General features: G+C 41.4%; 1 long non-coding RNA gene across 1 annotated transcript in view; it reads right to left on the reverse strand.

Annotated features, from left to right (window-relative positions):
- The window catches only part of LOC125960310 (uncharacterized), a 285,974-nt gene extending 284,573 nt beyond the window's left edge, over positions 1-1,401 (reverse strand). Inside the window, exon 1 of the long non-coding RNA XR_007469877.1 lies at positions 1,383-1,401. This is a non-coding gene — a long non-coding RNA (uncharacterized LOC125960310). The remainder of the gene's footprint in view (positions 1-1,382) is intronic.
- Positions 1,402-15,294: the final 13,893 nt, after the last annotated feature.

Genomic DNA, 15,294 nt, shown 5'->3' on the forward strand with positions numbered 1-15,294 from the left:
CTCCTTTGGGATATTCTATGGTCCAATAAATTTGGGAACTGCTAAATAATCCCGCTCTTAGAAATTGACATTAAACATTCATACTGTATACAGTCTATAAAGAAATGCATTCAACTTTGTTGACTCTAGTGTTCGATTAACACATTTTCCAAGGAATCATTTTAAAGCATTATTAAACTTGTGTTGCCAAAAGGGCTATTAATAAATTGAAGTGTTAATAGTTAATTAAAGATTAGGAAATGTTGAATAGTACATTGCTTATTTTTCTGTGTAGAGCTGACATTTGTTTTGAATGTATCTTCTTGTTAAAAATACTAAAATATATTAAAGTATAAACAAATAAAAATCAGTTAAAATCCCATGACCCTGGGAGAACCACTATCAACATTTCATTGATGATACTATCATTTATCTCTATTCATAGCTACATGCAATCACCAATGGTTTTGCATAAATCAGATATAATCACAGGATGATACCTCATGACCATCCCCACCTTTCCTGTCTTTCTCTAACTCCACCTGCAGCAACACACCCCCCTAAGTAACGAATGTTTAAAAATTTGATATGCAGCTTTCCATGTTTGGATAGGTAAGGTGGGAGGGGAAAGAGACAGAGAGAGAGAGAGAAAGAGGAGGGGAGAGAGAGGTGGTTTCTTGGCAGTGATTGTGTTATGATAATGGGATCATAATATATACATTACTCTACATCTTTCTTTTCTCACTCTCCAGTATAATGTGAAAATGCCTCCAAGTTAAATGGTATAGAAAAGAAAAAGAAAAAAAAATGGCTCCAATCATTAAATAATCCAGGAAAAAATACAGCTTCAGGCATGGCTGGTAACAGGGGCTCAATCAACATTTCTTTCTCTCTCCCTTCTTTTAGAATGATTCTTTTCCTAGAGAGATTATTCCCTTGAGTGGGGCAAAAGGCAAGGGCTACCTCCCTGCTTATTTACTTTTGTCAGCCAGAGCGTAAGCATTTTTATCCCAATATTCCCTACACTCTTACTCTTTTTTGCGGATTGAGCTGACTCAGGTCACCAGCGTGTCCCGCAACAAATGCCCTTGGTTAGCGCTGCGCAAATCCCCAATGATCTTTTCCCTCTGAACTGGACATTCAGCTTTCCCAAATCTGATGGATTGAATTGAAGATGGTGAATCGCCAGATAAAATGTGAGAGGGGCTCGTGCCACTAATAAGGTAACTAAACACTGAGCATCCAAAAATAACCAAGATCCTATAAAAATGCTAAAAGGCAGAAGTCAAAACCTGAAAACATAATATTCCACTAAACACCAAGAAAACATACAGCATAATTATAGTTCTTATTCTTGGAGTGAACTTTCACATGGAATATTGGGATCAAATAAAGCTACTCACCAAATTCTCTCGTGAATATCTTGGTCAGTCGTCACGTGGCTGAAGGGAACAGAGTCATTTCAGCGGCTTTAAGGTAGAGGTGATTTTATCTGAAGTCTACGGAGGAAACGTAAAGAACCACATGGCGAGAAGTACAGCGGGTGGAGGTGGAGTTTCTCAAGGAGGTGATCTCAAGGAGGTGATTATAGTCTCCTAACTGCACGTCTCTGCGCATCTGCGTCATTCTCTTTTCTGAAGATCAATTTCCTCTCTGTTCTAGGATTAAGGATGCTCACCCTCCTGCTGATAAAAATGGAGTTTCTATCCCCCTTTTTTCTATCTTTGTGTAACTTGCCACTGGAATGTTATTTTTTTCCTTTCTGATACTTCTCCCCAGAAGTGTGTTTTGCCAGTGCTTCTGAAATACAAAGATGCCGACTCCAGCCCCACTTCCATGTGGTCTTTCACTTGGAACATATTCCTGTTTCTTCACGTTCCTCGACTCTCGGTGCCGGTTTCCGTGCATTCAGTGAAGCAGCCACCTTGCTGGTCTGGAAGGAGAGGCCTCGTGTAGATGGACTTTATCCTGCAGCCCTGCCCCGGCTCTCGGTTGTCTCTCAGGCTTTGTGACCGTCCAGCAGCCTATTTTATTTTTCGCGGCTCCCAGTGGGTGAGGCTCTGCCCAGCCCTGTCAGCGTCCTGAAGGGAGGGGAGGTCTCAGCCCGCACTGACTCGGCTGACTGGAAGCCCAGCCTTAGGCATGAGCTTTTAAACGAAGCAAATACGTATGGTCCTGTGGAACCACACACAGAAGCCGCCAGAGCCAGGCCGTCTGGAGGTGCCCCCTGTGCGGCAGCAGCAAATACCACAGCTCCAGACGAGCGTGGAAGTTCCCGTGCCGCGGACGGGGCTGAGCTGTGAGGGACGAAGGGCCGCCAAGATGGCGGCGCAGCGCCCTGAGGCGGCGTCCGTGTGCAACGTCTAGATGGCTCTCCTGATGTGAAGCCTTCCCTTGGGGCAGAAGCTCTTAGTCGAGCAAAACGGCGTCTTAGAAAAAACTGGGGGTGTATTTCAGGCCTCAGTCGGTGCTCTGCAAGGGCCAGGCTGCCACGGACTGTGTCCGGGTCGCGTGGGACCCGGGATCGCGAGCTCCCCCACGAGCTAGCGGTGCTCGGAGCGCAGCCAAGAGTGCGCGGAAAATAGCCTCGGAGGCGTCTGGAAAGGATCAGTCACCCTCAGCACGTGTTTAATTAGAAGCCGCCCCTCAGGCTGCAGCTGTGGAGATAAACGAATAGGCCTTTTTCACAGAAGACTCAGCGCCTGCTACCTGGCTTCTTGCTCTGCCCTGAGGGTGGTGGCTGTTGAAGAACTTGCCCTCCGTGGCGTGGTTACCCCACTGGCCACCAGAGCCAAGTGACGCAGACAGGTCCCCTGGTGGCAGCCATGAAAACCGGAACCCCACACTGGAGTCAAGCTCCTCTGTGGGAGATCCCGGCGCGGAGGAGCGCAAGATGACGCCGCCGCCTGCCAGCCTCCTCCGCAGAGCCGCCCAGCGGACCCTAACCGGGTGCCGCGTCACACGCCTGCCCATCAGGCTGAAGCTCCAGGACAGCAAAGGAGCTTTTTCCCACACGACGGCCAGCGCCCTCAAAACCGCCGCTTGCGCAGGGACCTGAGGCGGGTAAGTCCGGGCCGCCCTTTGAGATGCGTTTCTCAGACCCGCGTACCCTTGTTCTCCCGGACAGCAGCTCTCCTGGTTCTAAAAGCTGAATGTTTTGGGGGTTTGTCCCTCGGGTGCGGGTCTTAAAAAAAAAGCTGTGGGGCTTCCCTGGTGGCGCAGTGGCTGAGAGTCCGCCCGCCGATGCAGGGGACACGGGTTCGTGCCCCGGTCCGGGAAGATCCCACAGGCCGCGGAGCGGCTGGGCCCGTGAGCCATGGCCGCTGAGCCTGCGCGTCCGGAGCCTGTGCTCCACAGTGGGAGAGGCCACGACAGTGAGAGGCCCGCGTACCAAAAAAAAAAAAAAAAGCTGTGGTGCTGGATGTGGGGATCAAACTCTTCAGTCCTCAGGGAGGAAGCGCAGGGTTTTGAGTTCCCTCCTAAGGGTGGGTCCCGGCTCGGGGGTGGGGTTAGTGGCCAGATGGTGTCCCAGCCTCTCCCACCTGCTTCCATGAGGGGCTCCTCTCTTTTGCCCCATATCATGCATAGGAGTCACTCTGCCAGTTCTTAGGGTTTTTTTTTTCAGAGGAAGTTGTTCCATATGCAGCTGTAGATTTGGTGTCATCATGGGAGGATGTGACTTCAGGGTCCTCTTGCGTCGCCATATTGGAGGAGAACCTCACCTCCCCGTGATCTTGTAACTCCCCATGGGCTCATCTAACTCACTGTGTTTCTTATTCCAAATTCTTGACACGGAATTGGATTGGGGTATCTTGGGTCAAGTATGCTGGTTCCTGTGACAGTCGGCTGTAGATGAGGAGGCAGTTGGCATGTTATCCAAGGGATGTCTGCGAGGGGGATGTGGCTACGGAGGGACCGCGGGGCATTTTACGTTGACCAGCAGCAGGGGTGTGAAAACCCATAGTTCTCACACTTCACACGCCTTGTGGTTCAGCTTTCTGGTGCTGATGGCGGACTACCTAAATTTGAACCCTGGGTCCATCACCTATTTGTGTGACTCTGATTTTTTTTTTTTTACATCTTTATTGGAGTATAACTGCTTTACAATGGTGTGTTAGTTTCTGCTTTATAACAAAGTGAATCAGTTATACATATACATATGTTCCCATATCTCTTCTCCCTTGCGTCTCCCTCCCTCCCACCCTCCCTATCCCACCCCTCCAGGTGGTCACAAAGCACCGAACTGATTTTCTTAATCTCATCTGCAAGTGGGAAGAATGCTGACTATAGCTTATCCTCATACGGTTGTTATCAAAAATAAAGAAGGTAATAGAGCTGAAACTCAGATTCGTGATTGGCATGCAGTAAGCACTAAATAAATATTTGCTCTTATTAAAACAGGAGGTCCGCAATTTCTGTGGCTGAAGTGACAATTTCACACAAAGTCTCAATTGATGCACTGAATGAAATATATAGTGAGAGCTGAGCAAACTGATCGTCCACAAGCACAAGTCTTAATAATCAGAATTATCGGGACCGGTGACTAAAGTTGACACTGAGGGCGAAACTCCCTGATCCCGTGTTGATGACCCCACCCCACCGCCGCCTTTGAGCTAGCAGCTGCTACTTTGGCACTAGGGTGACCTGCTCCAGCCTCCAGCGGATTCGTTCTACTCAGCTGCTGAGGCTTTTGCTTGATCACCTTTACGTGGAGTGAGAACTCACCCCACTGAAAAGTGGTGGGTGGGTGAAACCCAACATGGCATATCCTTATTAAGGCAGGGAGTGGAGGCAAGAAAGTCAATTATGGCAGCCCGGAGCCCCCGTGAGGGGGCTGCCGTCCGGGGCTGCCAGCCACTCTTGCCTCAGGGCACCAGATAATAACTTCGGAATTGGCACTTGGACGGCTAGCCAGGCTCAGCTTCTACTACAGAGCGCAGGGACATGAAAGGCAGTACCTTTCAGAATAGCAGAAATGTCCTGAAAGTAGCAGGGCGATGGAATATTTAATAGATATGTTCTCCTGGTAGATGGGTGTCAAGGAAAATGGTCTTAGGATGCTCATTAAATGTTACCAAGACATTGAGACAGAGACGGCACAAGAGGCCCAAGCAAAACTCAAACACTGTTTCACAGCCAGGATGAGTGGTTGGGTCGGAATAAACTCCACTAACGCGTGAGAGACTGTATTCTGCATGCACCAGTTATGGGATGAAGTTACAACGAAAGTCAAGAAGAGTTCACTAAATTCACAGATAATATTCTTAATACAGGTAAAAGTTAGGAAAAGCCAGGCTCCACTTGCACTGCTACCCCAGGACATTGGTAGCAACTTTTAATACTGATGGTGTGGTTTGGAAAGGACTTTTTCATGACGTGTGGGCTGATGTATAACTTTCCTTTTAAAAATCAACTCACGTGGAAGACGTCAACATGATCATGTAAATAAAATATCAAGCACAGCACCAGGCATATAGTAAACATTCGAAAGCATCAGCCATTTTCTTTTTCTCTTTCTTGTGTAACATGCCCTCTGGAGTAAGAGTTCCTTATTTTTTTAAATTTGTATTTATATTTATTTGACGACCGCATATATGTTACTATATGCCAGGCAATCTTCTCAGTCTTTAATAACTCATTTAATCCTTACAACAAATCTATCAGGTAGGGTCAATTGTAAACTCTTGCTTTAAAAGTAAGGCAACTGAGCTGTAGAGATGCTAAGTGACTAACTAATGGTGAGGCCAGGATTTGAAGCCAAAAATGCATGTTTCTAGTCACTATTAGTGGCCTTTCTGTTCTTTGAGGACAGAGAAGAAGTGCATTTATCTCTTTTATCTGCATTTAGGCAGTTCCTGACCCATGGGATGCACCCAGTATATGCTTATTGAACATCAGGAGAAGCAAGCAGTACACCTTCCCAAGACTCTGGTGCATACCTTTACCACATGCACTAAAACGATTCATATTCTCACTTAAGAACTTAAAAGAGAGAGGGCTTAGTGAAAACAGTAGCTTTTTGCCTGTCTGCTCTACCAGTCCAGATGGAGATTAGAGAGCAAATGTAATCATAAAAATGGGTAGAGTTTTCACACCATCTCTCAGGCATAGAACCAAATATTCAGAAGCTCTATGTTGAATCATCTTGTCCATTTCCCAGGCTGCTTTGACTCTCCATTTGTTTTAGTCCCTGCTCCTGCCATGATGTGATAAAAGACATCTGTTAGGATGCTTTCTTAAGCCTTTATGTTGCAAGGGCCCGATTCCACCTTCAGGTACAACTAATTTAGGACTCTAAGGGTATCACTGATGTTTGGCTCTTCTTCCATCTCTTTCACCTGCCTTTTTCAGTTTGGGCTGTGTTCCCAGGTTCTTCTCTCAACATAGTCAACTGGCTACATCAGCTCCGGGTTTTATACATTCTCAGTCCTTTAGCCCATGAAAAAGAGACTTTCTTAAAAACTCTAGCCAGTTTTGTTATAATGCATAGGTTTGAATTGAGTTATATGCCATCTATGAACAAATCGACTAATAGCCACTTTGGTCTGATCCCCTTTGGAACATGGGAATCAAATTTACAGTACTTTGGATCAGGAGAATCTGACGTACTGATTGATTAGGCCAGGCTAAGTGCTCTACCCTTGGGCCAATGGAAGAGATGGGTGACTGCGAACAAGTGCTACACAGGACAGATCGTTGTTCTTGCAGATGCAAACAACCTCCATTGTAAAAGTTTGAGAACAATTTAAATGGATATTGGAGAATTCAAATAGGATATCTAATCAGCTCCCACTTTTTTTTTTTTTGTCATCCACCCTCCGCGTTTTACAGCTTTAAAGTTTGTCTTTCTAATGACATTTTCATTTGACTTTAAACTTTCCATTATTGGAAAATCTAACTGTCATGCTCAGGATCCTCATCCGTCAAGTACAGGAACAGAGTGTTGTCATCTTAAAAGAGTTAGCAGCCAAGGCTTATTCCCTGAACGACTTACAAGCATGTTTTCTCCCTCTCTTCCCAAAACACCAAAATGAATCAGTTGGCTACAAACATGAGTACATTTCTCTAGTTACTAGAGTCACAGGTGAGCCTCTTGGTGCGTTTCCTTTTCCCACACAAGGAAGGCGTGCAAGGATTTTCAGTTCGAGGATGAATTAAGAAGTCACTATGGGACTTTTAAAATCATTGCTATAAGTATATTTGAGTAGAAACCATGTTATAGTGAAAATGTGTAAGATTTCAAGAATAATGATACAGCCAACACTTGTTATCCACCTCACAGTCTGAGACATTCTCCTTCCTTTGGTAGGCTCCCATGTGTCCCTGTCTTGTCCCCTTCTCTAGAGTTCCCATGATTTTCATTATAATTTTACCACATGTGGTATCCGTAAACAATATACTGACTCGTTTTGCAGGTTTCAAATCTAGTTAATAAAATGTTAACAATTATATTTTACTGTGACTTGTTTTTTTGCTTGGTATTATATTTCTGAAAATGATTCATGTTATTGTACATAGCTGTAGTTTATTCATTTTTTCTGATATGTAGTACTTGATTGCATGACTAGACAACCTCGATTTGTCCAATCTACTCTTTTTGTAAAAAAATACTTATTTATTTAGTTGGCTGTGCTGGGTCTTAATTGCAGCATGCGAGACCTAGTTTCCTGACCAGGGATAGAACCTGGACCCCCTGCATTGGGAGCTTGGAGTCTTAACTGCTGGACCACCAGGGAAGTCCCTATCCAATCTACTCTTGATGGACATCTATTAACAATATCACGTATGTGTCCCAGTAGAAGATTGCAATTGTTTCATTAGGGACTATCCCAGATACTATTTTGCCGGGTCATAGGACTTGCCCATGTTCAACTTTACTAAATAATGCCAAGGTGTGTGCCAAATTGGTTAAAACACTATACACTCCCACCAAGAGTGTGTGTGTTTGAGCAGATCCACATATATACCAACAGTGATGCTGAAATACTTTTCTTTTAATTAGATTTTAATTTATAACAATTTTACTTACAGAAAATGTGTGAAGAGAGTGCAGAGAATTCCCAGTATTTCCCATACCAACTTTCTTCTATTTGTAACTGTAGAAAGATACATTTGTTACCTTTAATGGACCAGTAATATTGAAACATTACTATTAATGAAAGCCCATACTATATTCAGATTTTCATAGTTTTTACCTAATATCCTCTTTCTGTCCCAGGATACTATCTGTTAACTTTTACCATCCACATTACATTTATTTGTCATGTCTCCTTAGGCTTTTCTTGGCTGTGACAGCTTCTCAGACTTCCTTTGTTTTTAATGATCTTGACAGTTTGGGGAGAGGCATACTGGTCAGGTACTTTATAGAATATCCCTCAACTGGGATTAGTCTGATGTATGTTCTCATGATTACACTGGACGTATGTATTCTTGGGAAGAAGACCACAGAGGTAAAGTGCCATTCTCATCATATCAGGGACACATGCTCTCAACATCACTTGTCACTCTTGGTGTTGACCTTGATCACCTGGCTGAGGTTGTGTTTGTCAGATTTCTCCGCTGGAAAATTATCCTTTCCATGCTGTACTCTTGGGAAGGGCGTTGCTATGCAAAGCACACTTAAGAGAAGAGTTATGTTCTAATTCCTTGAGGGTGGTGTATCTACATAAATCATTTGAAATTTTTCTTCATGGGAGATTTGCCTATTCTCTGCATTTATTTATTATTTATTCATCCATTTATTGATTCACACATGTATGTATATCAGTATAGACTTATCTATATTTATTTTATATTTAGGTTATAATTTAATACTATTTTATTTTGTTGCTCAAATTGTTCCAGCTTTGGTTACCCAGAGCTCTTTGAAAGACTTTTTAATTTTGTCAATGTGGGTGAATGACACATATTATCTCCTTAGGGTTTGAATTTGCATTTTTGTGATTCTCTACTCTGAGAATCACATTTGATATTTTTTCTATTGGATTGTGTTTTTTTTCTCATTGATTTCTTTTTGTTCTATTATGTTGGATACTTTTTTTTTAGTTATATGTGTTAGACACATTAGTTATTTTCTCCCAATTTTTGGCTTCTCTTTTATTTATGGACTCTATTGACATACTACGTTCTTAATAATAAAGCAAATATTGATCCTCCTCTTTATGATTTGCAACACTGGAAGATTAGTTAAGAAACTCTTTACTTCCTAAGATCATAAAGGTATCCTCCAAGATATTCTTTTGTAGATTGCCTTTCCGCTAGGTGAAATTGATTTGTGTACGTAGTGTGAGGTAGGGGTCCAATTTCTGTTTTTCCTATGTAGATAACTAATTGTCTCAGCACCAATCACTGAGGAATTATTTTGCCAGTGATCTAACAACATTTTAACAGTGTTATACATTGAGTTTTCACATTTGTGTGGGTCTTTGTCTAGGATCACATTCTGTTCCATTCTTCAATTTTCTATCCCTTTTAGAATATCATGTCCTTTTTTACTAAAGCTGTATTTATTTATTTATTTTACTTAGTAAGACAAGTCTTTCTAACTTGTGTTCAGGAGTCACTTGGTGATTCTTTGTCATTTGCTTTAACATATTAATTCTAGTATCTTTTTGTCAAGTTCCACAAAGATTAACAAAACACAAAGAGTTGCTGGAGAATTGAATCTATACATCAACTTGGAGGGAATTGATCTCTCTACAATATTAAGCTCTTTACAGTATTCCAACCCACGTATATGGCTTATCTCTCCATTAAGGTATCTTTAATACCTTTCAATAAAGTTTTAGGATTTCCTCCATGATAATAGTGTTTGTTTATAAAAAAGAAATCTCTATATACCCAACCTCTATTGAGACCATCTGGTCCACAGCAGAAACTAAATATATATTTGATAAAAAGAAGAAAGAGAGGGAGGCAGGGAGACAGAAAGAAAGATAAGCAGAAACTGTGTCTTCTAAGGCCTTGCAGCCAAGCTTAAATTCTGTCCAGTAGGTGGGAAATCAGTGAAGAGTTTTGGGAAAATAAATAAATGCAAACATACATGGCAGCCTCAAGAAAAATGAATCAGGGAGGAACAAGACTGAAGGTAGTGAGACCAGTTGAAAAGAAAGTCAGGGGTCAGATGAACCATTTGTAGAAAGTCTGCAGTGATAAACAGGGATAAAGAGAAAGTGAGATATTTATGTGTTTGATATGGAAAAATAAGAAGGATTCATTAAAGGAAACAATTTTAAGGAATATACTGCAAAATAATACTTTACAATTTATATCTGAAATTTAAATGTTAGAGCAACTTAAAATGTCCATTCTTAGATTTCAGTTCCACTCTGGAACTTCAAGGACTTGGTCAGTCATTCACAGGGTACAACAACTTGAAAGACAAAGAAGTTCCTATGTGATCTGAGCAAGTCATTTTACCTCAGTGGGTTATTTCCTCATTTTATATGAATTAAGAGTTTGATTTAGATCATTGAAGCTCCTCCAAATAATAAAGGGTTATAATTATGCATTTCCAGCTACAGGAATAACCTTGGCATTGAAACCCAGAACTGGCCTAATAGAAGCTACATGCATTCAGAGTTGAAAATGTAGAGGATATTCTTACTTTCTTTAGAGAGGAGATATGGGTAAAAGGGATGGAAATTCCTACAGATATGGATGAGGATGGAGGAGAAAGTGGTGTCCTACATGTGGACTCCTATCATTAATTTATTCAACATTTTCATAACTTTTTCTACTTGTGGCCCAAGTAACATTCTACCTGCTATAAGGTAGCAGCATAATTAGGCCAATCATATGAATCCTACAAAGGGACAAAGTCAATACCTGATTCATCTTTGGGCTCCCAATGTCTAGAATGGGGTTTTGTATGTAAGTGCCGAATACAGCTGATGTTTCAAAGAGAACAGTTCTATCATTGTACTTGAAAGAGATGGTATTTGTTGGTACATGCTTAGTTGTTCCCTGGAGGTAAAACAGTCCTGCCAATGGTTATTTCTGCATGGGTTCCTAGGATCCCAACTAGGTACCAAAAGTGTTCTTATTTAGATCTCAAAAATACCTTCAGGTGAAGTCACCAAAATTAGGTCAGCTGGTTATTAAAAAAGTATTAGGAAGTGGTGACAAAGGTAAGTGTTTGTACCATTTGCACAAATATCAAACCACCTTTGTCAGAAAATCAAAAACCAAAATACCAGGTAGTTTCTTCTCCATCAGAATTAACTCTTTGTGGCCAATTAGCTGAAGCCAGGGGCTTCAAGCTCTCTGAGACAAATTTCAGTTTTTCTCCCTCTTAAAATGAGATGTTTAAGAAGCAGTATAACTTAACATTTAAATCAAGCCAAAAGGCACAAGTAGATTTCTTCCAAGATTAAATTGCTAAAGTTTATTTAAACCTAGAGCAAAGTTGGAAAAAATTCCACAGTGAACATAAAAATACTGACCATCTACATTCTACCATTAATATTTTACTAATCTTGGGGTTTTTTTTTTTACATATCTATCCATCTGTACCTCTCTCCATGCATCAAATCTTCTCATGCTTAAGCATTTCAAAGGCAATTGCAGACATCAGTAGACAGCTCCCAAACATTTCAGCTGTGTGTCATTTACTAGAAAATTGTGGGTTACTGCAGTGACCACCTCATAGATTACATATAGTGAGACAGTAATACTGATAGTTTCCCAGAGGGTGGGTTGCTGTGAAAAGACATAAAGCCATTATCAAAGCCCGAGCCAAGATTTCCTGATTCCCTATCTTTGCTGAGCAACACCGAGTCTTGCTGATCTGGATGGGAATGCTTGAATAGTTACCTAGATCATAATTACTACTATGTATTATAAGACATAGAAGTTATTCAAAAAGAAAGAAAATTTATCATGTAGGACATGTAATTTGACTGAATCATGAGCCACAAGTAGGATTTCAACTGGCACACCTAGCACAGTGTTCTATCCAAAGGAAATGCTTAATTAATAAATTTTCAAATCCATTTTAAGATTTTCTATGCATTTGTTCTTCATTCAGTACTCATTTAACATGACTAATCTGAATTAGTGTAAACATCTTTCACTCCCCAAAGCCCTTACTCACTGCTTCTTTCTCTGATGCTCACAGATTTTTCAATATAATATAAAAAATAAAAGTCTACTTCTTCCCCACATTAGTAATGTGCTTCCGTTCTCTGTTTCTTATGCTGGTGTTTTCACTGTTGGGTGCACATTTTTAATTATTGGGTGCTCTCTTATTTTTAGGAGTTGTGGTTTTGAAGTAAAGGAAGGAGAAGTCTAACTAGTTGCTTCAAAAATCAATAGCTATGCAGTAGATGTTAAATAACCTTTTTTGGGGGGACTGGCATGTTGACTGCCTTTTAAGTGACAGTGTGTGTCTATGCCTTGTGTGCCACCATTATGATTCTTAATTTTGCTTTTAGTTCCTATAGAGTAAAACCGAATAATTTGGCAAGAGATCCATCCAGAAAGTGCCAGGATAACTGATTTTCCCACCTACTACTGGGCAATACCTTGACATTGCAGTAAGTCTTAGTTTCTCCAATGTTTGTGTGATGGACTACATGTAAGCTCAGTCACAGCAAGATCTGAGGCTGTTTTTGCCTATGATTGGCCACTCAGCAGCTAGCAAAGGGCCTGGTAAATAGTAAACATTCCATAAATATTCTTGGATGTGTACCTGTTAAACTATTATCTACTCCAGCTACAAAGTTATTTTGAAATACATAATATAACATCATACTTTAATATTATTTTATTGTAAATATAATATCCTACAATGTATTATAAATATAATAACCTATAATAACAAATGAAATCAAAGCCTACAAGAGTATACAGAATAAGTAGTATGTTCATTTCCTAGGGTTGCTGTAGCAAACAAATTTGATGGATTAAAAAAAAAGAAATTTATTTTCTCACAGCTCTGGAGGCCAAAACTAGGTGTTAGCAGGACTGTCCTCACTCCGGAGGATCTAGGGGAGAACTGCCTAGGTTTTGCCAGATATTGGTGCCTCCAGACAATCCCTGCGGCTGCATTACTCTGATCTGTACCTCTGCATTAACTTGGGCTTCTCCTCTGTGTCTATGTCTCCTTCTATTCTGTCCTTTCTCTTTTTTTTTTTTTTTCGGTATGCGGGCCTCTCACTGTTGTGGCCTCTCCCATTACGGAGCACAGGCTCCGGACGCGCAGGCTCAGCGGCCATGGCTCACGGGCCCAGCCCCTCCACCGCATGTGGGATCCTCCCGGACCGGAGCACGAACCCATGTCCCCTGCATCGGCAGGCGGACTCTCAACCACTGCGCCACCACGGAAGCCCTGTCCTTTCTCTTAAAAGGACACTTGTCTTTGGATTTAGGGCCCAACCAGATAATAAACCTCATCTAGCCATCCTTAATTACATCTACAAAGACTCTTTTTCCGAATAAGGTCACATTCACAGGTTGTAAGACTTGGGGCATGGCTATATCAATAACTTTTTGTGGGCCACCATTAAACCCACTACTTATTCAATATTTTGTTATGCTCTCACAATGCCTGTCATGTGGAATAATGCAATTGAAGAGAATACTGTGCAGCAAAGCTTTTATATTAACATACTGTATTTAAGGAACTGTTGAGAAATATAACTGATATATTTTTAACTTAAGCTGCAATTTTCCTTTCTCAAAATCTTTATTCTATGTAATGTATCTAGAACTCAAATCATCCAAAAATGTAGCAAACTGTTGCTGTAAAGAAAATTCCATAATTTACCTCTAAGAAAATTAAAATTACCATAGATCTCAAAGTTGCAATTCTAATTAGAGAAATAATCTTTGGGGCATCTCCTCTAAGGAGCTGGAATCCCTCAGCAATTCTTCGAAAATCTCTGTATCTGAGGCTGTTGGCCACAGAGCTGAAATCAGTACAGTTATGGGATACAGGAGTTAAAGTACATATCATGTATCTGATAGCTTTTACTGATGCTTTCTCCCCTTTATAATTGAAAGCATCAGATGAAATACGTGGATTATATACTTCTTCAATAATTTAATGACAGTTGAACTTGGCACATTTTAACTTTTTGTATGTAATCAGTAGCTTGAATTCAAATAAATTTACTTTCAAGGTTTTCTTCTCTTCTGCCATTTTCTGAGCTACCTCTAGGTTAATGGCTTTGTGGAAACCTAACACAATTATTTGTGTGGCTAGTCAGGAAGCCACATATGTCAGACCAATGGCATGATATGAATTACATTGATTTGTCAAAAACAAAAAAAGCATCATGATTTTGGAGCTATGTATTAGCAGATGACTGCACTTTCATTTTATTTGGTGGACCTTGCCCCTAGATGGTGCTGTAGGTTGGCTGACCATCTTAGTTTTTCATGCCTTTCCGTACTCTTGTCTTTCACTGATCCTCCCTAGGTATTTGAGAAAAATGTTACTCAGATGCCTTCAAACTGAAAGCTGAATTTGGTAGGGCTTTGATATGTGAAGATGGGGGTAAGATCTTTTAGATGCACTAACAGTGTGAGACAAGACAGAGAAGCCAAAGTTGTTCAAAAGGTCTGGGCAGAGGAGATCACACATAGAAGAAGGCCCACTGGTTGTGTCACAGCAGGATGCAAAGGGACATGGATAGGACACAGGCAAGGAGGGGAAGGCATGGGTCCTGGGAGAGGGGAGGGAAAATGTTGAAGAAGACTGATGGAAACATCTAGCATTCATGCCTAAGCCTTCTACCATCAGGCACCAAATGGTTGAAATAAATGTCTGCATCTCCCAACTTTATAGGATGGTCTACATGAAGGAGGTTTGTATCCTACTGAGTCCAGCCCACTCTTATACTGATTACAAGTGTGCAATTATAAATGGAGATGAGAGCTATGAAGGAAGTGAACATAGTCCCACAAAGTAATAACAAACATGTACTCTGAGCCCTTGAGTTGGACTGGAGAAGGGAAGGCTTCACTAAAGAAGTGAATCTACACCTGAGATGTAAAGAATGAGTAGAATTCTACTAGTGAAAGGAGGAAATGGGGAAACTGGTTGAGAGAGAATGGCCATATGGTGGAATCAGCAACTGCAAAAGATGGGTGAGAAGTGGGAGCTTGGTGTAGTTACAGAACTGAAGATGACCGGTACAGCCAGATATTAGAAGGTAAGGGGGATAGTGGCAGGACAGGAGGCTAAGGAGTAAGCAGAGCCTGCTGCCTACCTCTGTTTTTAAGCCTTGAATGAGAATATCATTGCCAAGGGAAGGTGTACGGTTGGATGCGGACTCCCTTCTGTGAGTGGAGGAATAGGATGTTGGAAGG

This window comes from Orcinus orca, chromosome 10 (assembly GCF_937001465.1).
Source record: "Orcinus orca chromosome 10, mOrcOrc1.1, whole genome shotgun sequence".
Lineage (NCBI taxonomy): Eukaryota > Metazoa > Chordata > Mammalia > Artiodactyla > Delphinidae > Orcinus > Orcinus orca.